This window comes from Canis lupus, chromosome 28 (genome assembly GCF_011100685.1).
Source record: "Canis lupus familiaris isolate Mischka breed German Shepherd chromosome 28, alternate assembly UU_Cfam_GSD_1.0, whole genome shotgun sequence".
In the NCBI taxonomy this organism is placed as follows: domain Eukaryota; kingdom Metazoa; phylum Chordata; class Mammalia; order Carnivora; family Canidae; genus Canis; species Canis lupus.
In genome coordinates, this window is record NC_049249.1 from 29,047,682 (window position 1) to 29,072,551 (window position 24,870).

Genomic DNA, 24,870 nt, shown 5'->3' on the forward strand with positions numbered 1-24,870 from the left:
AAATGTGTTGTTTCTGCAGTAAAAATGTTATTTATGTAAAAAGGAAATAGAGATTTTCAATTTCATATGATATGTTTTAAAAAACTAGATTTTCCTCCCCAATTACCGGGTGCATCATTTTATAGGTATCATCTGTGAAGACAGAAAATGTGCTTCTTGATCATCAGCAATTGTTTATGGTAGGTAACTAGTCTCTCAACTCTCTTTTGGTAGTTACACTGCCCTACTACTTCACTTGGGGCATGTTCTGCGAAGAAGGGATTGGTTGTGTGAAGGGGTGTGCCACAAAGAACCCTCAGGAATATAGGACACAGAGCTAATGAAGTGCCCGGAGGAAAGAAAGTCTTACCTATCAGCTATGAATTCTCTCCCCCAACCCACGTCAGAGACCTGAGGGCACGTGACCTAGGAATGTGCATCCCAAGATAATACTACCTTCAGAGAACTCTACTTAGAGGTAAGTAACTCTCCTTTATAGGAGGTATCTTTGTGTGGCAGACTGTTTATGGGAGCAATTTGAATTGAACTTTAAATGAAAAAGGCATATCTCTGTAAGTGGTAATAATTTTAGTCATCTCGCTGTGGCTAGGGGTTGTGGAATTCATTAGCACAGATTAACATATAAAGTGGGTGAGATATCTAATAGCAAACGGAGAGGTTTAGGGGCCTTAATTCATCACTGAATGAACAGCGTGTACAGTATTAGGGACTATGAAATTTTTAATTTACACAAAGTGTCCAAGAATATAGGGAATAAATTTAAACCCAAAACAGATAATGGAGCTCTGCCCTGCCTGGCTGGCAAGTTGAATTGTTTTTACACTGAGTGAAGAAAGCTAATTATCCCAAGCACAAGGAGACTGCTAAAAATAATAAGATTATAAGGAATAATTTGCTGATATAATTACAACAAAATTGGGTACACACAATCATCAGATGCATGTATTGCTTGACCTGGGTGAGAAAGTGAAATAAATCCTTCTTCTATAGCCTTCGTAAATTTGTTTTTATCATCTCCAAGTGCTGTTTGCACAGGCAGCACAATTTGCATGTGTAATGTGGCTGTACAAATTGACAACAAGTAAATTATTCAAGGAAATAGGCTGGTCGCGGGTCTGAACTCTCTCGCAAAGCCTATTCATTTTGAAGAATCACTGAGACGTGAAGCTCATACATCAACCGTTTTCTGACAATCCTCAGACTTATTGTCTCCTAAAATGTCATTATGGCTATTATTTATGAAGCTAATTCATTTATTAATATATATTTAACTCTGACTTGTCATGCACCTTAGCAGACATTCTGTGCACTGCATATTTTTGAATAGATGAAAGACTTTTGCATGCTTTAATGATTACTGTAAGCTGCTATAGATTTATAGAATGCAGCTTTATTATCTACTTGCATTAATACCTTTTTATAACTTTTTTCTTTTTTTTTGCTTAAGGCCATCAAATATAAATGGCAAATGACATATTCAAAAGATTGTCTGGAATAAGATTTTCCAAGAGTTTGTTGAATTTTAGAACAAAATGGGTTATCTGTCAGTTAAGGCCTAATTCACCTAAAAAGATGGGTATACACCAATTATGCTGAATTTTCCTGAAAAATATAGGCGGTGGTTTTTCAAGAAAAAAAAGGAAAAGATGCATGATTCTTTGAGCTCCTTCCTTCTGAGAAGACAGCCCTCCCTTTGATGTGTTGTGGTTGGGCAACATTCCCAAGAAAGCCAAATTTAGGTGTCCCTTATTACTTGGGGCCTTGTGCTTTACATCATCTTTAATCAATAAATAGGTAGTGCAAGAATGAGTGACTAGATGAATGACCTCCAGGTTTTCTGATAATGCCTTGAATAAAATTAGTAGAAACAAGCATCGACCTAGAATACTGTTTTATACGTTTCTGTTTTCTGTGTTTGCACTTCTAACCTCTGGAGAATGCTCTGTGACTCCCACTATGATTTGGAAATAAACCATATGTATATGCAATCAAAATATACAACACATGTTATTTTTATAGCATGCAGAAGAATATATCAATACTGGACATGTATTACTACTTCTGGTTGTCACTTAATAAAGTCACTAGCATCTTCCACCATATGTGACCATGACTACTCACTGTGTGTGTGTGTTGGGGGGGGGGGGGCGGGTGTTGGGGAGGAACTGGAGAATGAAAAGGAAGGAAAATACAGTAGTTTGAGATATTCTTTTCCAAATGTGCTTTATGCTCACCATTTAAGGATTTGCCATTTTTCTAACTTAGCATTTCTACATTGGTGTAGGTAGAGATATAGAACTCTTACAAGTACCAACCAAGAGGAAGGGCAGCACAGGTAAACTGAACTACCAATGGATCTGAAATTATTGCAAACCAGACAGATGTTTCATTTTAAAGATAAAAATGATAGGAAGATAAAGAAAAAATGTCATTAGCTGGAGATTGTATTGACTGTATTAGCTTTATTTTTTTTAAAGATTATTTATTTATTCATGAGAGACACAGAGAGAGAGAGAGAGACACACAGGCAGAGAGAGAAGCAGGCTGCATGCTGGGAGCCCGATGCAGGACTCGATCCCGGGACTCCAGGATCACACCCTGGGCCAAAGGCAGGCACTAAACGGCTGAGCCACCCAGGGATCCCCTGTATGAGCTTTAAATAATGTCTCAAAATCACCAAAATTTTTAGATAATTAAAAGTTGTTCTAAAAAATACTACATCATCTATGGAGACAGAAAATAGGTTAGTGGTTGCCTAGGGCTCAGGTGAAGTGTAGATGAGAAGTGGCTGCCAATGAACACAGGATTTCTTTCTAGGGTGAGGAAAATGTTTGAAAATTAGACCATGGTGATGATTGCGCACATCTGTGAACTGACTAAAAAACCACTGGTTGTGCACTTCAGATGGGCAAACTATGTGGCATGTAAACCAAATCTTGCTATAAGTGTTTAAAAACTGCCATTTGACATATGCCCAAATTAAATATTTTACTGTATATAACCAATATCATGAACTCTAAGTAAGAGGAAATGACTACTTAGGAGAGTGGTTCGTGAATGAAATTGAATGAAGATATAAAATCAGTAATCTATCTACTAAAGTGTGGGAAGGAGGTCTGCCTTTCAGGACTGTATCCTGCAAAAAAGAATAGTATTTGTGTCAAGTCATCTGACAAGAGGGAAAGATTCTCTGCATCTCAAATGCTGACATAAGCCGCCAAATGTAGTCAAGAAAAGTATTTAGTAAATGCGTAGGGAGGTGCTACATTCCATTTAGAATTATTGTATAAGACCAACAAAGAATCAAGCATCTGCTTTTTTAAAAGTATTTCTTATCTTAAGCATTCTCTTAAAATATCCTGTTAGATCTGGAAGGCAAACCACACGCGCATATACAAAATGTCTTTCTAACTGCATGACCCTGGCAGGGAAGGTTGATGACATTTTTATTAGTCATATTAATCACATGTTTAAAAGAAAAAAGTCTCACTTTTCCAGGAACCATAATATTTACCTATTTATACCTTTTAAAATTTCAGTAACTCCAACTTAGAACCTACAGCCTTCATAACCTTCGAAAAACAAGGAAAATGAAAATTAATAAATGTTCCCTAGTGTGCTATGAACCATTAATTGTACAGGCTGAAAAGCTTTAGCCTAATAAGAAACATGCCTTCAGCAGAAATGTGAAAGTCATCTGTGATGCTCATGATTTAATGATAAAAATGTGCAGTCAATTTTCAATGAAGTTAAGACCTATAACCCAAGAATATTTTCACTCACAAATTCTCACAGATATCTGAGGAACTTTGAAAGGTGAACATCCTGAGTACTGAAATGTTCTCAGGATGAATTAAATAATTCATCTCTAAAGTGGTCTGAAGATAGAGGCAGTAGAATTTCTAGCAATAACAGATGATCAGAGATGGATTTGGCCCATGCTCCAAGAAAGCACAGACGTTTCACTAATCTAGCAACAAAATGATTTTGTTAGTAAATTTTTAAAAAGATTTTATTTATTTATTCATGAGAGGCACAGAGAAAGAGGCAGAGATATAGGCAGAAGAAGAAGTGGGTTCCCTGTGGGGAACCCAATGTGGGACTTGATCCCAGGACCCTGGGATCATCATGAGCCCAAGGCAGATGCTCAAACACTGAGCCACCCAGGTGCCCCATTAGTAAATTCTTGAAGAAGAAGTATTATAATATTAAGAATATAGACATGTTAGTGACATCACTGACCATAAATCTCACCTAAGTTTTGAAAATCAGCTCTCAGTTTAGCTATAAAAGTCCTAGGTATAGGAGTAATCATTCACATATACGTTTACTTTGTTTTTACTATGACTCAAGCCTGAGGTAGGCATTCTGAAAGATTCTGGAGGGATATAAAGATAACTAAAACACAGTCCTTGTCCCTAAGGAACTTAAAATAGTAAGAGGATTGTAACATGTTTGCAAAAATTGCCTTTATTGTTTGAATTATTTACAATGAGCAATGTCTTATTTTTGTAACCAGAACTAAGAGCATTAAGACCAGGTATTTTTTTAAGGCAGTTTAAACGCTATTGAATGAGATACAAAGTTTTGTTGGTGTTCATAAGAGAGATTCTCCCCATGGAAAATTTTCAAGGAAGGGTTAATATGCAAGGTAGGCCCAGAAGGATGGCCAGCATTATGATAGGCTGAATTGGAAAAGGCAATTCAAGTGGAAAAGATTGTGTCATATGAAGCTGGAAATAAAAGCGATGTACAGTAATGCACTATGGCTTCAGATAAGGGTACATGTAGAGGAGAGAAAAATAGAACCCTATATTGGGGCTGCATTATGGGAACCTTACACCATCACACTCGGAAATTCGGATTCAGTTGTAAGGTCATGTGTGTAAGGTACTTAGGACACAATACTGGCTGCATTGTGAGTGTTCAGTATATATGAGCTGTTATTATTGTCCGAACTCTCCAAAGAAGCTGGGGCCAAGCAAGGACTGATGGGCTCCTGGGTAGCCAGTTTAATATCCTTCTTTCTATCCTATAGGTAGATTCTAGATGAGTGCTCTTCAAAGAGTAGGTCCATACTGGGGTGCAATCCACTTTCAAATGGCCCCTGATCCATCTCTACCCCACACTCCTCACATCCTTGAGAGGCATACAGTGACCAAGTCAGAAGGTTCACATAGGCAAAGTCCATGTCCTCTTTCCTATCTCTGTTCTGGAGGCCTTAGCACATGTTGGGTGTTCAAGAAATGCTTGTTGAACCAACTTTCCTACCTTATTGGATGTGAATACTCCCAGATAAGTGAAGAAATTGATATTCCAGCCTATGCATTAGAGCAAATGGCCTATTAATTTAGTAGCTGATTTTGACATCACTGGACATACTAATGATACCTTGTTTCTAGACCTGCCAGGTTCCCAGGCAAGGTATTGACCTGAGAGACCCTTGCCTATAACCATCTGGGTACTGACAGCCAGTGGTTCTCCTCCTCCACCCCAGAGTACTGCACCTACCCACACAAGGGTATTGTGAGTGAAATAAGCCTTGTCAAGTATCTAGCATTGCATCTGATGCATACTAACATTTAGAATTCCCCAAATGTCAGATCTGGCTTACCCACCCATTGACTCTGGGTGGCTCTGTCCACTCCTTATAGCTGAGCTTAGTTCGTAAAAACCCAGAATTATAGATTTCAGAGCCACAGGGTCAGTCAAACTTCTCTGTTCTCACAAAGAACTAAGGGATTGAGGCCCAGAATAGTCAAGTGACATGCCTTTGTGAAGCAGGAGAGAGGAAGAACTTCCAGTTTTCATCTGAATCTTTGTATCACAAAGGCAATGGAGCCTGGTGGTTGAGAGTAGAGACAGGTCAACTATGGCCTGTAGGCCAAATCCTTTCCAAATTGTCCTTTCATAAGTTTTATCAGAAGAGAGCCATACCCATTTGTTTATATGTTGTCTCTAACTGCTTTGACACTACAACAGCACAGTTAAGTAGTTGCAACACAGACTGTATAGCCCACAAAGCCTATAATATTTATTACGTGGCCCTTTCCAGAAAAAGTTTGCTGACTCTGGTTAAAAAAGAATGGCTTTGTCAGTCAAAACTGACAAAAATCCTAGTTTCATGAGGCGCCTGAATGGCTCAGTCAGTTAAGTGTCCGGCTCTTGGTTTCAGCTCAGGTCATGATCACCCGCTCAAGAGATTGAGCCTCACATTGGGATGCATGATCAGTGGGGAATCTGCTTGAAATTCTCTCTCTCCGTCTGTCTTTGCCCCTCTCCCAGCTTGTGTGAGCACATGCAGGCATACTCTTTCTCAAATAAATAAATTGATGCCTGCGTGGCTCAGCAGTTGGGCATCTGTCTTTGGCGCGGGGCATGGTCCTGGAGTCCCAGGATCAAGTCCCACGTGGGGCTCCCTGCATGGAGGCTGCTTCTCTCTCTGCCTGTGTCTCTGTCTCTCTCTCTGTGTCTCTCATGAATAAATAAAATTATTTTAAAAAATCCTAGTTCCAACTTGAGTGAGTTAACCTCTTTACACTTCAGCTTCCTTATCTGTAAAATAGGAATAATGATAGTATCTACTTCGATAGGGTTACTGTGAGTACTACATACCCCAAAACACTAGCACACGAAATGTAACATGGTAAGCTTATTAAATGTGAGCAGTGATGATGATGATAGCAAATATATGAGGAAAATCACCATTCATGGAGACCATACCACAAAAAGATTTTTAAAATGGCTTATTAAAGGCCTATGATATAATATAATGTAATATATATATTGTATACTATATATATTATTATATGTAACATGTATATTTTATATATAATATACACACACAATAAATATGAAAAAGCTGTATATAGGTATTAATGCAAGTAGGATATACATGCACATATATACATATATATTACATACAATATATGTAAAAATGAAAAAATAGTTATTAGTGAAAATAAAGTACATATACAAAACACACATACTTAAAATCAAGTGCCAAAAAAAACGCAATTCTTTCTCAATTTCTAGGCACCAAACAACCACCCTGTGATGAAATTGTCCCACCTGATTGTGTGACTTTGCACTAAAAGTAAAAGAGATCTCATGGAAAGTGAGATTAGGTTGAATTTAGTAATCATTGAATAATAGTTTTTCCTTTGCCATCTGTCCTTTTGCAATCACTCTCTAGCTTCTTTCATTCTTTTTCCCACTCAGTGGTGAAAAGGAATCACTGCAACAGCTGCCACCAAGTGCTCACTGCCTAATTCTTAGTTCTGGGCAAACAACTCAAACAGCTTAGTAAAGTTAAGAGAAATGAAGATGTTGACATGATTGTGATTCCCCAGAGCCCAAACTGCTTGAGGATGAGAACCTGGGTGGCCACTTACCACCTGCTAACATACTATCCTGTTTATCAATGACAGCTATTGCTTGTTGTCTGTGTTCCTGTTCATAATGTTACTCCCCCAAATAAGTAAAGATATTCAACTGTTCTGTCTAGCAATGTATCCAAAAGGCCAAAAGCTGAGCCCTGCACTTTATAGACACTCAGTAAATATTTGTTGAGTTGAATAAACAACTCCAGGTCTACAAACTATGCTGCTCTGAAAAAAATGCTAAAGTGTGGTCTAAGACAAGGTCATTGATAGCTTATCCTCATCTCCTGTCTGGCTCCTTGGATTGGATTTGAGCCTCTGGAACTAGAAAGATGAGGTCTGTTGGAACTGCTTCAGAAAGGACGGTGAGACTTTGGGCACCAGAAGAGCTGTGCTGGGGCCCAGGAGGAAAGAGTGATAAATAATAAAGCAGAAGAAGAAACAACCCATGAGATACAAGCAAACTCAAAGAAATGGAATAGGCTTCTGGCTTCTGGTAATCCTCCTGCACATAACAGCTATAAATCTGGACAAAATATAAAAAGCAGCTGTCCAAAGGCACTAGCAGGGAAATACAGGAGGAGTCTGCATTTGGAGAAGGCAATGACAATGGGCAAGTTTCCCATTGTTACTGTTTTTTCACCAGAAAGGAAGACTCAGTCTGTGCCAAATAGGAGTGACTAGAATTTGGATAAAAATCCTGTAGTCTCCCTGGCATAAAGAGCCAGGAGATAGAGTTCAAGGTGATTACAGTAACTGGAAAGTGTGGGAGAATCGTGCAAAGAAGAGAGCCAAAGAAGGGAGGCAATGGGTTCTGTGTATAAACTCTATACAAATCATTACTGACAACCCAAGCATGTGTGCAAGCAGCCCTGCTAAGGCTAAAAGAACTGAACGGAGATTTCTGTTGCTACCAACTACAAGAAAAACAGTTTGAATGTGAGGTCATTAAGATAGCTGACTCCTTTAAAAAAAAATCAGTGCCCTTCAGAGGAACACAACAGAATCCAGAGGCTCTGCAATATATCATTCACAATTTATTGGATGTCATCTAAAACACTAAGCACCTGAAGGAAAAAAGAAAATGTGAGACCAAAGGCAATCAGTAGAGACTGGCATTGAGATAACCTGGTGGTTGGAATTAACAGAAGGATTTTATTTTATTTCATTTTATTTTACTTATTTATTTATTTTTAAATATTTTATTTATTTATTCATGAGAGACACACAGAGAGAGGCAGAGACATAGGCAGGAGAAGCAGACACACTGCAAGGAGCGTGATGAGGAACTTGATCCCGGATCCCGGGATCAGGATCTGAGCCAAAGGCACTCAACCACTGAGCCATCCAGGCATCCCGAGAGAAGGATTTTAAATCAGCTATTATAACCGTGCTTATGAATGTAAAGGAAAATACACTTATAAAGAATTAACAAATATGAATCTCAATGGATAACTAGAAACTATAATAAAGAACCAAATGGACATTCAAAACCGAAAGATAATAATTTCATCATATCAGCCGGACAAAAATGGAGATGGCCAAACAGAGAACTCAAAGAAAAATCAGTAGAAATAATTCTATGTGAAAGACATTTAGGAAAAAATATTGGGGAGAAAATGAACAGAGCCTCAAGAACATATGAAATTATATCAAAAGATCTAATGTGCATATAATTAGAGTCTTAGAAGGAGAGGGAATGGGATAGAAAAACTTTGAAGGTACCTGGGTGGCTCAGTCAGTTAAGGTCTAACTTTGGATTTCAGCTTGAGGTCATGATCCCAGAGTTGTGAGATCAAGTCCTACATCAGGCTCTGTGCTCAGCAGGGAGTCAGCCTGAGATTCTCTCTCACACCCTCCCCTCCCTGCTCTCTCTCAGTCTCTCTCTCTCTCAAATAAAGAAACAAAACTTTAAAAACAAAGAAAGAAAAACTTTAAGTAAATTTGGTATATGTAGATGTAATATATATGAAAAATGCCATAGGGAAATAGGTATATTCTAAAATACAATTTTAGATTTCATATACGTTACATATGAATGTATGCATTCAAATGTAGATTACATATATATTAAATCAGAAAGACATAATCATAGTCAATATATGTGTGTCTTACAACAGAATTTCAAAATAAATTTTTTAGCAAGTTAAAGGGGAACATAGACAAATCCATGATCATAGTTGGAAATTTTAACTCTCTTTTCTCAATAATTGATTTTTTAAAACTGACTAAAAAAATTAAGATATAGGTGATTGAAACAACATTATCAACCATCTTGACCTAATTGATGGTTACAGAATACTATCAGCAGAATACACAATTTTTCAAGTGCATGTAGAAAATTCAGCAAGCAAACCATATGTGGATCATACAAGTCCAAATAGATATTAAAAAATTGAAGGAAGTATATGTGTTCTGACCACAATGAAATTAAATTAGAAATCAATAGCAAAAACACATCTAGATCCCTTCCGATATTTTAAAATTAGACAACACATTCTATGTAACTCATAGATTAATGAAAAAATATAAAGGGAATATAAGGAACATATGGGGAATTAGAAAATATTTTAAACTGAATGATAGTGAAAATATATCAAAATCTGTGGGATGTAAGTAAAGCACTGCTTGCAAGGAAAATATAACTTGAAATGCTTTTATTAGAAAAAAAGAATAAAATAAAATTAATGACCTATGCTTTGGCCTATAAAAATAAGAGCAAAGCCAGCCCAAATTAACTAGAAAAAAAATTGAGGGAAGAGCAGAAATTAGTGAAATTTTTAAAAACCACATATAAACAATATAGGAAATTAATAAGACCAAAAATTGGTTCTTTGAAAGGATTAACATTCTTGAATACTTTACTGATACCTTGTCTTTGCTATGCTGCCTTTTTAACTTTAAAGCACTTTATTTTATTTTATTTTAAATTTTTATTTATGATAGTCATCACACAGAGAGAGAGAGGCAGAGACATAGGCAGAGGGAGAAGCAGGCCCCATGCACCGGGAGCCTGACGTGGGATTCGATCCCGGGCCTCCAGGATCGTGCCCTGGGCCAAAGGCAGGCGCCAAACCGCTGCGCCACCCAGGGATCCCAAAGCACTTTTTTAAAAAACCTAAAGCACTTTTTTCTCCTATCCCCACCCATCTACAGGCTCAGGGCAAATATTGGTTTCTCCAACACATTTTCCAAAATTCTGCCAACTGGAAATAACCTCTTTCTTTCAAACAAATATTTCTATATTTACTTTAATGTCATTTTGTATTATAAGAATACAGAACATTTGATATCATGCAGCCTGATTCACAGAACGAGCAGTAACTATAATCAGGAATTAAAATTTTAGCCTTTATTTTTTCCAGTGGAACAAAAAATATCTGGATATTAATCAAAATCTAAACCAAGAAACTAACGAGATTCCTATCAACAAGAAAAATTCAGGGCAGCCCAGGTGGCTCAGCGGTTTAGGGCCACCTTTGGCCCAGGGTGTGATCCTGGAGACCCGGGATTAAGTCCCACATCCGGCTCCCTGCGTGGAGCCTGCTTCTCCCTCTGCCTGTGTCTCTGCATCTCTCTCTCCCCCTCTCTGTGTCTCTCATGAATAAATAAATAAAATCTTTAAAAAAAAGTTTAAAAAAAACAAGGAAAATTTAAAAATATAAAGAAGGAAAATTTGAGGGAGTAGAAATTAATGAAATAACTTGAGGCAAATTTTCTTTGACATAAAAAGAGCAGAGTAGTTCTTAGAATCAAATATTTTTCAGTGCCAGTCCACTTTAAGAAATCTGACAAAATTATGATTTTTCTCCCCAGATTAAAAAAAGAAAATCGCAAACAAATTTTCTGTATGGTTTCAGATGTTTCGTGGGTCTTAGTTAAGAATCCCTAGCTTAGAGGGGCACCTGAGTGGCTCAGTGGTTGAGCGCCTGCCTTTGACTCAGGTCATGATCCTAGAGTCCTGGGATCGAGTCCCACATGGGTTTCCCTGCAAGGAGCGTGCTTCTCCCTCTGCCTATGTCTCTGCCTCTCTCTGTGTCTCTCATGAATAAGTAAAATATTTTTTAGAAAGTGCAATACAGTTGTTATTTCAAATTTATTTTGAAAAATTTCATATATCAAGAAAAACTTCAAAATAATGCGGCAAAAATATATATACTCTTAGTTTAAGAAATAAAGCCTTACCAAGATGCTAGAGTGGCTCAGTAGTTGAGTGTCTGCCTTTGGCTCAGGATGTGATCCCAGAGTCCTGGGATCGAGTCCCACATCAGGCTCCCTGCAGGCTGCTTCTTCTCCCTCTGCCTAGGTTTCTGCCTCTCTGTGTCTCTAATGAATAATTTAATAACGCCTTAAAAAAAAAAGAAAGAAAGAAAACCTTACCAAATGCTGTTAAACTCTCCCATCCTCCCTTCTTTGAATGTATTTCTCTATACACGTTGCTATTAATAATGACTATATTGAGTTTTATCAATACCTTGACTTTCCAATATAAGTGCACTCACTGTTAAGAAATATATAGCTTAATTTTGCATGCTTTTGAACTCTAATAAATTGTATTATACTATATACTTTCTTCTGCAACTTACATTTTTTACTTAATGATGTGTTTTCTGATATTCACTCAAGTGGATGTACCTCCCTGCTGTTCATTCACTCTCCCTGCATCAGAGTATTCTAGGAACATATTTTGGTTCACTTTTTTATTCTGTCTTCCATAACTATTTAGACTTTACAGCTTTTTGCTGTTACCAAAAAATGCTTCTGTGAACATTCTTGTAAGTAAATTTGTATTCATGTGCTTAAGAGTTGCTCTAGAGCAGTGGTTCTCAGAGTGTTGTCCTGAATCACAACGTGTGCATCAGAATTTCCTCGAGAACTCATTAAGGGTTGATTGCCATCCCCACCCCCAGAGTTTCTGATTCAGTACATCTGTGATGGGGTCCAAATATTTGCATTGCTAACAAGATCTCAGGGGACACTGAGACTGCTAGTACAGGACCTCTGTAACTGTAAGTGTAACAAAAAACTTTAATGAAGTTTCAGATAACTTTCGGTCAATTTATTCCTAGATATCTTATACATTTAGTTGCTTTGTCAGTAGTGTCTTTTAAAAATAAGATTATATTTTTTCAAATGTTTGCTGCTAACATATAAAAACACAAGTGATTTTTGTATGACAGTCTTCTAAACTTTGCTCAATTTCAAAGTGGTAAAACCAGACTGTCTCCATATTTCGATATGGTAAGTATTGCAAGATGCTTGAGTAACATCTACAGAACTTTTAGAAAAAGATTTGGGTCACTTTGGTCAAGTCATCACTTAGATATAAAAGGAAAAGGAAGGATATCCTCAGATCACAAAGTTTCAAACTCTCTTTTCTGCAGCTTGCTAGAGGCCATACTCCATAATATTAGGTATGAGTTAGAATAAAAAACATATTGAATGGAGATACTACTGTAAGATGAATTTGAGGCTACCACTACATAAAAAGAAATGAGTAAATATGAGCTCAAGCAAGAAGGCTACTTCTGCTATCAGGTTCAAGTGACTAATATATATGTGTGTGTATATATATACATACTAGTGCACAAAATAGATACTCTGGAACCTTAGAGTTAAGAAACAAAGATGAGGATGGGGTACTTGGGATGCTCAGTTAGTTAAGTGTCTGACTCTTGATTTCAGCTCAGGTCATGATTTCAGGGTCTTGAGATCCTGAGGCTCGCCTGGGTCTGGCTTGCGCTCAGTGGGGAGCCTGCTTGAGAGTCTCTCTCTCCCTTTTCTTCTCCCTCTGCCCCTCCCACCTCCACCTCCTCCTGCTTTTGCTCTCTCGCCGAAAAGAAGAAGAAAAAGAAGAAGAAGAAGAAGAAGAAGAAGAAGAAGAAGAAGAAGAAGAAGAAGAAGAAAGTGGAATCCAGCATGCAAAACCTTGTGTCTTTCATGCAAGAAGTAAGGAGCCTATTGTTTGTAAGAGATACGCTTATAATTCTAGAAACTAGGAAATACAATTACCTTTAGCCAATTGAGTAGAAACGTAGGTTTACATTCAGCATGTTTTAAAGCATCAAAGGAGACAATATTGTACATGCAATAAAAGGTGTATAGAGAAGAGACAATAAAGAAGTATTAAAAAAGGGAGGGAACATCTATAGGTAATGATTACAATGAGTAGAGTTACAAAAATTGCCCATAGGCTCATATTGAATTTAAAACTTTAATAATATTTTACTTAGAATTTTTTAAACCAAAGCACTACAAACATGATTAGAAATAAAATGATGGTTACTTCATGCACAGAAAATCTACTGAAGAGAACAGTTTTACTTGGGAAAATGTTTCTGAAGATTTTGCTTTGTATGGCAGGCCACAGAAAGATATGTTTAAATCGACTGCAAAAAAAAAAAAAGTTTCTAAATCTCATTTATTTTATTTATCTATCAAATACTTATATCGTGCTTTTCATGGGCTAGCTATTATTCCAAGTGCTTTACAAAGAGGAACTCATTCTATTAGTCAGGATTCTGGCAGGAAACAGATGGCGCACTCAAATTGGATAAATCGAAGTGAATTGAACAAAAGGAATATTTACAAAGGTGTGAGAGGGATTTAGACAATGCAGTACAGGACTGTGCAACCCGCTGCACTGGCTCACAGCCGCAGGAAGCCTTTCCACCACGGGCCGGCCTGAAGGCACAAGCAGAGAGCCTGGTTAGAGGGACCCGAGAGTGCCCGTGGGTGGGTTGGACAACCATGGTGACTTGGCAGGGAGGAACAAGAACAAACACCCCGACCTCACTTTTGTCCTGCCTCCCATCATCCAAACAGGACAGAAAGCCAGAGGGGAAAGAGCTCAATGTTTCCACCTTTATGGGCCAGCCTCCCAAGGTACAGAAGCAGAATGAAGAAGGGTCCGAGGAGGATTGGGGAGGCAAAGAAAAGATACTCAGGATGTTCATAATAACCCTATGTAGTAGCTACTATTTTTTTTAAGATTTTATTTATTTATTTATTTGAGAGAGAGGGAGAGAGCAGAGTAAGAGAAAGAGAGAACACGAGCAGGGGGACACGCAGGGGGAGAAGCAGACTCCCCATTGAGGAGGGAACTCCAAGTGGGGCTCCATCCCAGGACACTGGGATCATGACCTGAGCCTCCTGGGATTGTGACCTGAGTTGAAGGCAGGTGCTTAACCCACTAAGCCACCTAGGTGCCCCTGTAGTAGCTACTATTGGTGCTTTTTTTTTTTTTTTTTTTTAATAGCAACTGATGCACAGAAAGGTTAAATAACTTGCTCAAGATTGCACAGCTGATAAAGGATAGATTCAGGATTGTAATCCAGGCAGTCTGGCTCCATGGCATGAGGCCCATCTCTCTTATCATGATTATACTATAAGCTTATATATCTTATTATAGTCTTGCTCTATTTTTTTTATTTACCCTAATGCTGTCTGATATACTGGGATTTAAATGCATGAAAGAAAGACCATTGTAAGAGTCACTTCTGACTTCTTTCTACCACCTGTTAAAAGGCTGGGAGGCATTTTTACGTTATTGTAGACACTTAACTACCAAGACTCCCATTATGATTCATAGATCATTTTGAAAATTGAGCAATTTTCATGATAGGCATACTTCCCAGCAGCCTTTTAGTATACTTGGGAAGATTATAGCCAGAGGAAACACAGGAGGTGAAAATTTGGTCTCATTTATAAGTATTCAGTTGTAAATGTGGATTGTGGTTTCATTAAATTCGTATACTTGAAGTCTTTTTAATTTTCCAATAGAATTGTAAGAATCTGACAATTCTTAATAATCAAGATGTAAATCCTTTCTAGATTTTTTTGCCAAATAATTTCAAATATTAAAATAACAATCATGAGTTCAATATAAAATAAGCCTATTACAGCAAATAAACTAGAGAGAAAAACATGTTTTCATGCTGATTTCTGTCTTCAGCTTAATATTCTCTTGAATAAACTACCTACTAGAAGGTTCAGAATTGGGAGTAAGCACAAGGCTAAAATGACTGCCAAATCCAATACTGTTTTCCTAGAGGTTTTTGTGCCATTGATGCTTTTTTTTTAAATCCTCCCCCTCAACCTTTAACCCTCCATTATCTACCCTCCTGTTATCTTGTACAGCTTCCTTTTCTTCCACTTGTCTACCACACATCCACACCCCAGGTGCTCTAGCCATCTCCCTCCTCCCTGGAGCACCACCTTTTCATACCCCGTTTCTTTTCATTTTGCTCTTCCTTCTGTCTTGAATGACCTTCTCTGATACGTGGTAATTCCTGCTTTCCATTTGGGAGTTCAGATGCTACGGTCTGTGAGAGGGCTTTCCCAGCTCCCCTACAAAGAAATCCTCACTCCCTTCTATGAGCTTCTAGGATCTTGGGTTCCTATCTCTTCTGAAGCCCTCACTAAATCTTGTTAACTTTACTTGCTTGTATTCTCTTTGTGTCCACTGAACTGTGACTTTTAGAAGGCCAAGACTATAGATTGCTAAGAGTTTTCAAGAAGTTTTGAATGCTCAACTGCTACCGAACCAACTAAGAAGAATCAGTTCTATGACTCTTCCATTTCCCAAGGACCAGAAATCCCTTCAAAGTTTATTTAGGCTTTTTTCTGTGCCTGCCACCTACAAGAAGAGATTCAGAGGATACCCTGATAGCATGAAAAATCATATCTATCCTGCTCTGCATTTTAATAATACTAGGATCTAGGAGTTAAATATATGTGTGGTATAGTTCTTCAGGAGGTAGATTTAACACTTCTCATGAGAACCGAGATTCCCAAATTATTAATAGTTTCCTTAGTGCTCAGCTTCCTTATAATGATGCCCTCAGCGAATTCATTGAATTTTAAATATACTAAAAATTATATTCATGCTCAAAACATTAAAAATGTCCAAGTATTATTTCTAATTACCTTCCTCTGAATAAGTCTTTAAATTAGAATATGAGAAGAGCCCATATCATCACAAACCGGGAGGAAATTTTGGTTGAAAAAATACTCTTCCACACTCTGAGTGTTAGAACAAGCACATCTTTGTTTTAAATTTGTGTGAGAGAGTTGATCTTTTTAAAAAGAGTGAGTGAGCCTCTTCCTGGATTTCTTTTCGGGTCTCAGATGCCTTCATCCATAGGTGTTATTTCAAACTGCTCCAGTCTGAGCTTTCCATGGGGTCCACCCACCAACCCACTCCATTTCTCCAAATTATCGTTACCCACAATGCTTCCTTCAGTTTATACTGAAGCAATCATTTCTTTCCTTTTATCCCCTCTATCACTGACTCCTGACCGTTCCTCCTTCTGCTTTATCTGGGAGTGGAATAGAGTGAGGCCAAGTCCACAGGTCGCTTAGTTTCTGCATATGATAGAGCTGAAGGTGTAATAGAATGTAACAGCCATCCCTTTTCTCACCTCTCCCAAATGCACCATATTGGATATGAACTCTCAGGAATGTGTAACTTTAGTCCACCTGTGATGTAATTTGGTGAAGATCTTTCATTCAGACAGCCTTTTCATTTTTTCTCCCTGTGGCCAGACGAGTCCCCAGCATTACTTAGCAGCTGAGATATGATATATGAAAGTGTATTATAAACTATGAAGCATAGGACTAAGACATTGTCCTTACCAAAACTATGAGGAAGCAAGGACATGTGTAAATGTCTTTGAAACTAGAATTAGCTCATTGTAAAGAAAAGTGTTTCATCAAGAGAGCTCAATGTGCAATTTGAGGACTTAAAACACAGTAATATTTTTTCATGGTTTCCAGAACTACATTCTTCTTTCCTGAGAATCTGTGGCTTAAAAAGTGTTATCTAAATCCTCACTTATGTTGGCTAATGAGTTGGAATGTATTGCTGAGTTATGAATTTGACTTTCTTTTTCCTCATCTGCCATATGGTATACATTTATTTTTAATATTAATGTGAATTAAAATTAATTTTGCTTAAGGAACTTGGAAGAATTTTATACCATCCCTTGAGGTAGCTGGAAATGCCCTGAAGTGGAACACGCTAGGACTAGGAGACACTAATCTAGATTGTTAATAGATCCTAGGTCAGGGGGCACCTGGGTGGTGCAGTTGAGTTAGCATCCGACTCTTGGTTTTGGCTCAGGTAGTGATCTCAGGGTCCTGAGATTGAACCCCACAAAGGGCTCCATGCTCAGTGGGGAGTCTACTTGAGGTTCTCTCTCCCTCTCCCTACCCCAATGCTAGCTCCCTTGCTCACTCTCTCTCTCTCAAATAAATAAATAAATAAATCCTTTAAAAAGAGAGAGAGAGAGAGAGATATCAGGTCAGGATTAATTGTGTGTTTTTGTGCTTTCTATTAGAAAATAGAGTGCTACCGGTGGTTGGGTTGCAGATAATAGTTAATCCCAATGTACTGAAACGAATGTTTTGTTCTTTAATACATCTCTGAAGTTAATTCTTTTGATGCAACCATGACTCATTTTCTTCTTATGGCTCATAGTCTTTATATGGATGTTAATAGTAAATGAATTATAGCTCTTTTGGTAGTTTTTTAAATTACAGGAAAAATCTACCTCGTGGTTTACTCAAATGAACAGTTCTAATATTTTAAAGAAGTAATTTACAACTAATAATTTACAACAAGATAGGTTCTGCTGTTAAAGAAAAAAGCATAAGATGAATGATAAGTGCTTGAAGCTTTCCTTTGTTCTTAGCATGTTGGCAATTCCTGTCATTAATAACAATATTTGGCTTTAATGTGGCAAATTTCATTTGAGGTGTTTAAAGGACTTTAGAAACTTTTTTGTTGTTGTTGTTATTCTGCACAGTATTCCAGAGCCATGGGTGCTCCACCTCAGAAGAAGAAACGGAGTTTTATTAGGAGTTAAAAGAAGTTTTAGGACCTAACATCAGTCAGCAAGCCTTTTGGACGGGAAATAAAGATTGTATCAAATTCCAATGGATTCTTCTTTACCAGCTCTCAGGAACATACTTCTCTTTGAGCCTAGAGGTGAAAAAAGCAAAGATGACCCTTTCTTTACTGCTCAGGAATGAGATGAATTATTCTACCATATGCAAACCCTCAAAATCCTTCTGTCTATGAGTCTAGGGTAGGTCAACCTATGAACTATGAATTGGAAATTGTTGCTCAATGAGTCATATTCTCAAGGTGATCTTTCTCCCCCCCCACCCCCCCCCCCCACTGATAACTTGTGTTCTCTAAGCTACAATTTTCTTCAGAAAACTGTGAGCCATCACTTCTGCTTGAATGAGAGCCTCTTGAAGGCTGGAATTTTATTTTTTCATCTTTATATTCTCAAGACCTAGAACCTGGCATAGAGTAATTCTCTTTCTCTCTCTCTGATACACCTGCACACACATGCGCGCGTACACACACACACACACACACACTGGTTACCAACTGAACCAAATGAATCAATGTCAGTAAGTCATAGAGAAACATAACCCCTTCAGCCCTATAAATAACATTTAGTATGCAAAGTGCAGCAATAGACTGAATCAGGGCTAGTTACTTCTGTTTCTTCCTAATGGCTAATGAATGATCCTGCTGATCATCTCAGACAGCCTAATTCTTTCTCTTACTTTGGAACTCATTCCAATTTTCTTGTACATCTACCTGTTTGAACCTTAGCATAAAAGTGGTCCCTGTGATTTATTTTTTTTTAAATTTTTTTAATTTATTTATTTATGATAGGCACACAGTGAGAGAGAGAGAGGCAGAGACACAGGCAGAGGGAGAAGCAGGCTCCATGCACCGGGAGCCCGATGTGGGATTCGATCCCGGGTCTCCAGGATCGCGCCCTGGGCCAAAGGCAGGCGCCAAACCGCTGCGCCACCCAGGGATCCCGGTCCCTGTGATTTAAGGTGCAGTCCCAGTGAGCATGTACTCTAGAGTCTTTACATTGGATTTGACAAAGATGACTGATACGTTTCTCAGTTTCCTTAAATAGTCAACAGATCCAGCAGTTCTGTGGCTTTCCTACAGCCTTGGCAGGCACTGACAAAATGCTCTAGGACAGGACCTAGTCTTCTTTCTTCCTTTGTAGCTAGAGTTGATCTTGTTGTTAGTAACAGCTTTGGAAAACATCCGGAATATTGAAGGCAAAGGGTACATGTGGTAATGAAATGGAGAGTAGGTTGCTAAAGTCAGATGTTCCCAGATTATACTGTACTTTGAAGGCGTTGAGCTGGCCAAACAAAACAAAAAGAATCCTGCCTCTGCTCTTGCCTGTGTAATTTATTCCTGTTTAGTTAACAGAAACATTGCTCTTCCAAATTTCCAGGTTAATCTTCAATTTTGTAATTACATTAGTAATTAGTATAAATTACCATAATTAATGGAGAATTAATTAACAAAGCTGAGAATTCTTTATTCAAGAATTTTAAATATTGGGGCACCTGGATGGCTTAGTCGGCTAAGTGTCCAACTCTTGATTTTTGGCTCAAGTCATGATCTTAGGATCATGAGATGGAGTCTATTTAAGATTGTCTCTCTCCTTCTCTCTATAAAAAAAAGAATTTTAAGTACTATAGTGTTCTACATAAATAAGCTAACGATGATGATCAGACCTGAAGTATTGCAAATCATAGAAACCATTTATCCTTGGATACCAAGGATATAATTTTATCTTTTATTCCTACAAGGAGAAACAAAAAAGAGGTTAATCCCAAACATTATTTTGTCATTCTAATCTATACTGTTTTCTTAGATGACAGGACGATTACCAGTGATTAGAATCATAGTTAAAAATATTCCTATTAAAAATACATAGAAATCATAACTATTGTCTTATGTGCCTCAAGAAAATGAGATTAAAGGTGGCTCTTCTTTACTAGGATATAATTCCGTGTCATAACTCTATATCCGGGACATAACTCACGTGATTAGATTCAGGGTGTAATAGGAATGCAAGATATGAATCCCATTAATGACAACACAGTGAACAATTTGATCTCACTTATTTAGGCTCCGAGTATGCCCCAAATAGAACATAATTTGTTTAGTATTTCTAAATTTTCTTCAGTTTGGCTATAAAAAACCATAGTTTATTAATGGGATTCCTATCTAAAGAGATACCCTCATATGTATTAGCACAGTCTAAAATTGCATCAAGCTACCTTGAAACCTATGCTAAAGATCCACTAGTGCTCTCTCTCTCTCTCTCTCTCTCCACTTGGAAAAGTGGAAGGGATAGTGGAGGTGCTGAATGCTGAAACTGGCTAGAGAAATGAGGAGTCCCTTCCTCATTCATCCAAGAAAGATATGTTACATCCCAGAGAACAATGTTAAGACAGAAATGACTCAGAGAGGATTATAGGGAAAAAAAACGAGACCAATGAGAGCCTTGTCATCCATCACAAAAGACCCCTCAGCTATGCTAAGAGAACAAGGATGTGAGGGGAAGTTCTAATTGGTCCTCCTCCAGCCTCCCCTACTCATTCTTTAAATATATGAATAAGTTGGAGGCCTTAAAATCTGGGTAAGTTGGAGATCCCTGGGTGGCTCAGCGGTTTAGCACCTGCATTCAGCCCAGGGAGTGATCCTGGAGTCCTAGGAACGAGTCCCGCATTGGGCTCCCTGCATGGAGCCTGCTTTTCCCTCTGCCTGTGTCTCTGCCTCTTTTTTCCTCTCTGTGTCTCTCATGAATAAACAAATAAAATCTTTAAAGAAAAATCTGGATAAGTTAAATCGAGCAATACCAGAATACACCAGGCTCCTAGGTCCTCTAGATCCACACAAAAGCCACACAAGTGCCAAGTCCTAGGAACCAGAAGCTTTAGATCTTGTTTTCCAGTATGTCGACCAGAATGGAGGGTGATAGGGGAGAGTCAAGACAGGATGACAATTCAGGGTTGTTACAGTTGTTTCTGATGAGGCTGGTAGCTTGGGCTTGGAAATGGGCTTTAGACCCTAGCTTTACCCCATACTAAGTAACTTAACCTCTGTTTCAGTTTTATCATCAATAAAGTGAGGTAATAACAGTACCTCACTCAGAGTTATTCTCAGAATACAAATAACAATAGCCAACATTAACCAAACATTTACTGTGTGTCTGGCATTGTGCTAATCTCCTGACGTTTGTTATCTGTCTTCTTCCTGTTATTACTCTCATAGACGAGGAAACTAAAGCTTGGAAAGATTGATTACCTCACCCAGACATTCACCTAAAAGATGGCAAGTCCTCAAGGGAAAAATAATCCATGTAGTATGTGACACAGTGCAGGCATTGCTAACTAGTCAAGAAATGACAACCATTATTATGCCCATGCATCTATCTAAAAGTGTTAGGACATCAAATACTCTGGAGAGTAGAGGGAAGTGTGAACCTGCCATTGTCTTTGGGGCTGGATAGCTAGCAACCCCAGCTGTGGGTAAGACAACACTAGCATTTTGCCCTGGGCTGTGAGATCAGTCCACATGCCTTCTTTAGCACAGATCTCAGGTTTCTGCCTTTTGTTCTAATAAATAAAGAACCAGACTGAGATGGAGGAACATTGTGTTCTAGCCCCATGGTTGAGTGCACCTTGATGGCAAACCCAAGCCTAGGTACGTTAGCCATATGACATACTGGAAGATCAGTGCATGTTGCTACCGGATTCACTTTTTTTCAGGGTTGGCTATCACCCTTTGCTTCAGGACACCCAGGTGGGTACAGGACCTGACAGAGCTGTTCCAGTTCTCCCCCACCACCCCAGCTAGTACAGACACAAAAGGAAAAACCAAGAATATCGACCTCCTTTTGAAATTCTCTTGATTTCTTAGATGGAGATGAACAAGCCATTCAGCAGAAACAGCCGGTGGAAAAAAAGAGATCACTTTCATAAATTGAAATTATTTTAAACAAATATAGTATAGAAGGCTACATTTCCCAGGATGTTATTTTTGCCATCATTTCTTGCTCAGTGGCCGGCCCCCAGAAATGCAAACAGACAAGGCATTCTTGTGAAGATGGGTTGTCTCATATCTTCAACAAAATTACTAAAACCCTTCTCTGAATGATTCCATAGGTGAGCCTTTCATCAATGACAAAGGAAATTTAGGACACCAAGAGGATGATATTTTCTTATAGAATCTAGCAAGACGATGTGTAAGGATTTCAGATGCGTAGCTCCTATTAAAGTTAACAAGAGTTGTACTGTTAAAACCTCCTCATGACACTTTGCATTATATCCTGAGAAGTCTGAAGAAGGTGCCAAAGGATCATCAAAATACCAGCCTCGCTTTGATAAACTTGTCACCAGGTAAAATAAAATACATGTATGTTTGCTTCTTTTTCTCTGAAATATAAAGTAATTATGACTATATAAAAACCTTTTACCATAACTAATTAACTAGAAGCTCCTCATAAACTATGTGTCGACAGCACCGTATGTCTAATTATCTTTTTTCGCTTCAGAATTGTGATGTTGAATAATGAAGAAAACATTACCTGATGAAGTCTTTTATTTTATGATGATATCTCTGGAGACAGAGGAGACACAAAGGCTTAAATGCCAGCTTCAATTACATCTTGGCCTTGGCAAGCTTTCAGCTGGTTTTGATTTGCATGGAAACCACATTATTTTAAAAATCTTATAGAAAGGGGGTGGAGGGGAGAGGAAGAAGGAAAAGGAAGGAAGGAAGGAAGGAAGGAAGGAAGGAAGGAAGGAAGGAAGGAAAGAAGGAAAGGGAAGGGAAAGGAAAGGGAAGGGAGGGGAGGGGAGGGAGAAAGGGGAGGGGAGGAGGGGGATGTGGAAAGGGAGGGGGTAAGGGAGGGAAGAGTAGGGATGAGAAAAGGAAGAGGAGGGCAGGGTGGGGATGAGGAAGGGAGGGAGGGAGAGGGGAGAGGACTATAATAATTATAAAATGGTCTCTATAGTTATTCAAGCACTCTCAATCCTAAGCCTGAGAAACCTTCTTCATACATAGACAGTCAGGCCATAGCTGTTTACTTCCAGCCTATTCTGTTGGGCATTGGGTTTTGCCAATTCCATTAAAATGTCTCTTCTCTCCCTTCTCCATAATGAACCACTCTAATTCAAACCAGACAGGCATGAACGTAAATGACAGAAACAGGAAGGTGGGCATTTTTTTTTGGCATGTGTATAATTTTTCTTTTAACTTTTGAAAGCGATGGCTCAAATCCATCCCTGCAGGCACTTATGTGTAGGACCAGACATGCTAGAGAGGGCATTTGCGCTCCTTGCATAGTCCCAAGCCTGTGCTCACCTTCCAAATATTTCTACATTTCTGTCAGAGCTCAGGAGTATGTTTCAAGCCAAGGGTTGGCTATGAAGCAGAGCTTTCCTTGCACATGAGGCCAACCCTGTCTTTGGATACTCCATGCACAGACTCCATGCAAAGTCCATTAACCTCTAGGAGATCTGCCAGAGGGGAATTTGAGGAGCATTGAGCTACCATTGGGGTTCCCCACAGGCCTGATCTCTTGTCCCAGCGGTCCATTTGTCTGCTATTTCCATGCTTGCATAGTTTGGTTGGAGTCTTCTAATACAATGTTTCCTAAACCGTGATATAAATATGAATCACCTGGAGTCCTGTTAAAAATGCATATTCTGCTTCAGGATCTCTAAGATGAGACCTGAAGTTCTGCACTTTCATCAAGCATCCAAGTGATGCTGGTACTGCTGGTCTATGGACCACTCTTCAAGTATGGAGGGTTCCACTCCTGCAAGCAAGCTCCAGGATTTTCTCCCCCAAAACAAATCCCTTCTCTTTCTCCTTAGTTCTTCTCTGAAACCTGGGAGCACAGAGCAACAGTATTTGGTATTGATCTTGGTACTTAGGCAGCCTCATTCTTGTCTGATAGATAAATGCTTCCCATGCGTAAGGCTCATCTTCCCACGTAGATTCCAAGCTCTGCTTCCTCCTTCCTTCAAGGATGACACCAAAAGCACAGACACTGTGTTCCTACTTGTTGAGGAGAATCGAGGTTGATTGGATTGCTTTGGCTATGATTTCTTGCACTGTCTCCAGAGTACATTTCTTTCCAAACAGTATTGATAGACTATGTCAGAGCTTTACGGGAGATTTTGCATTTTAAAATGTTTAGAGCAGTAATTCTTAAATTAGCTATCAAGTCCTAGCATTGGATAGTAGACCTTACCTACCACCCCAATCCCACCACTTGGCCTTCAAACAAACCAAAACAGGAACGAAAATACAACGAAGCAACTGATGTGGTTTTTTTTGAAGTAGTATTTTTTTTAAAGATTTTATTTATTTATTTATTTATTTGAGAGAGAGTATGTGTGTATGTGTGTTTGTGCACACAGGGGGTGGGGTAGGGGGAGAGGGAGAGAACACAAGCAGACTCTACACTCAGCACAAAGGCTGATGCAAGGCTTGATCTCATGTCCCTGAGATCATGAACTGAGCTGAAACCACCAGCTGGACAATTAAGTGACTGAGCCACCCAGGCGCCCCCAGCAACTGATGTTTTATTTTCTCCTTCCCTGAGGAACTCTACCAACTTCCCCATTATTACCT

The 24,870-nt window shown here is 38.6% G+C and overlaps 2 long non-coding RNA genes across 3 annotated transcripts in view; one reads left to right on the forward strand and one right to left on the reverse strand.

The window, feature by feature from the left end:
* The window catches only part of LOC111092943, a 39,594-nt gene extending 16,696 nt beyond the window's left edge, over positions 1 to 22,898 (forward strand). For both annotated transcript variants that reach the window (XR_005380694.1, XR_005380693.1), the window contains 3 exons: positions 214 to 457; positions 22,392 to 22,625; positions 22,781 to 22,898. This is a non-coding gene — a long non-coding RNA (uncharacterized LOC111092943). The remainder of the gene's footprint in view (positions 1 to 213; positions 458 to 22,391; positions 22,626 to 22,780) is intronic.
* LOC119866600 overlaps positions 18,091 to 24,870 on the reverse strand; it is a 69,384-nt gene continuing 62,604 nt past the window's right edge. The window contains exon 4 of the long non-coding RNA XR_005380692.1: positions 18,091 to 18,366. This is a non-coding gene — a long non-coding RNA (uncharacterized LOC119866600). The remainder of the gene's footprint in view (positions 18,367 to 24,870) is intronic.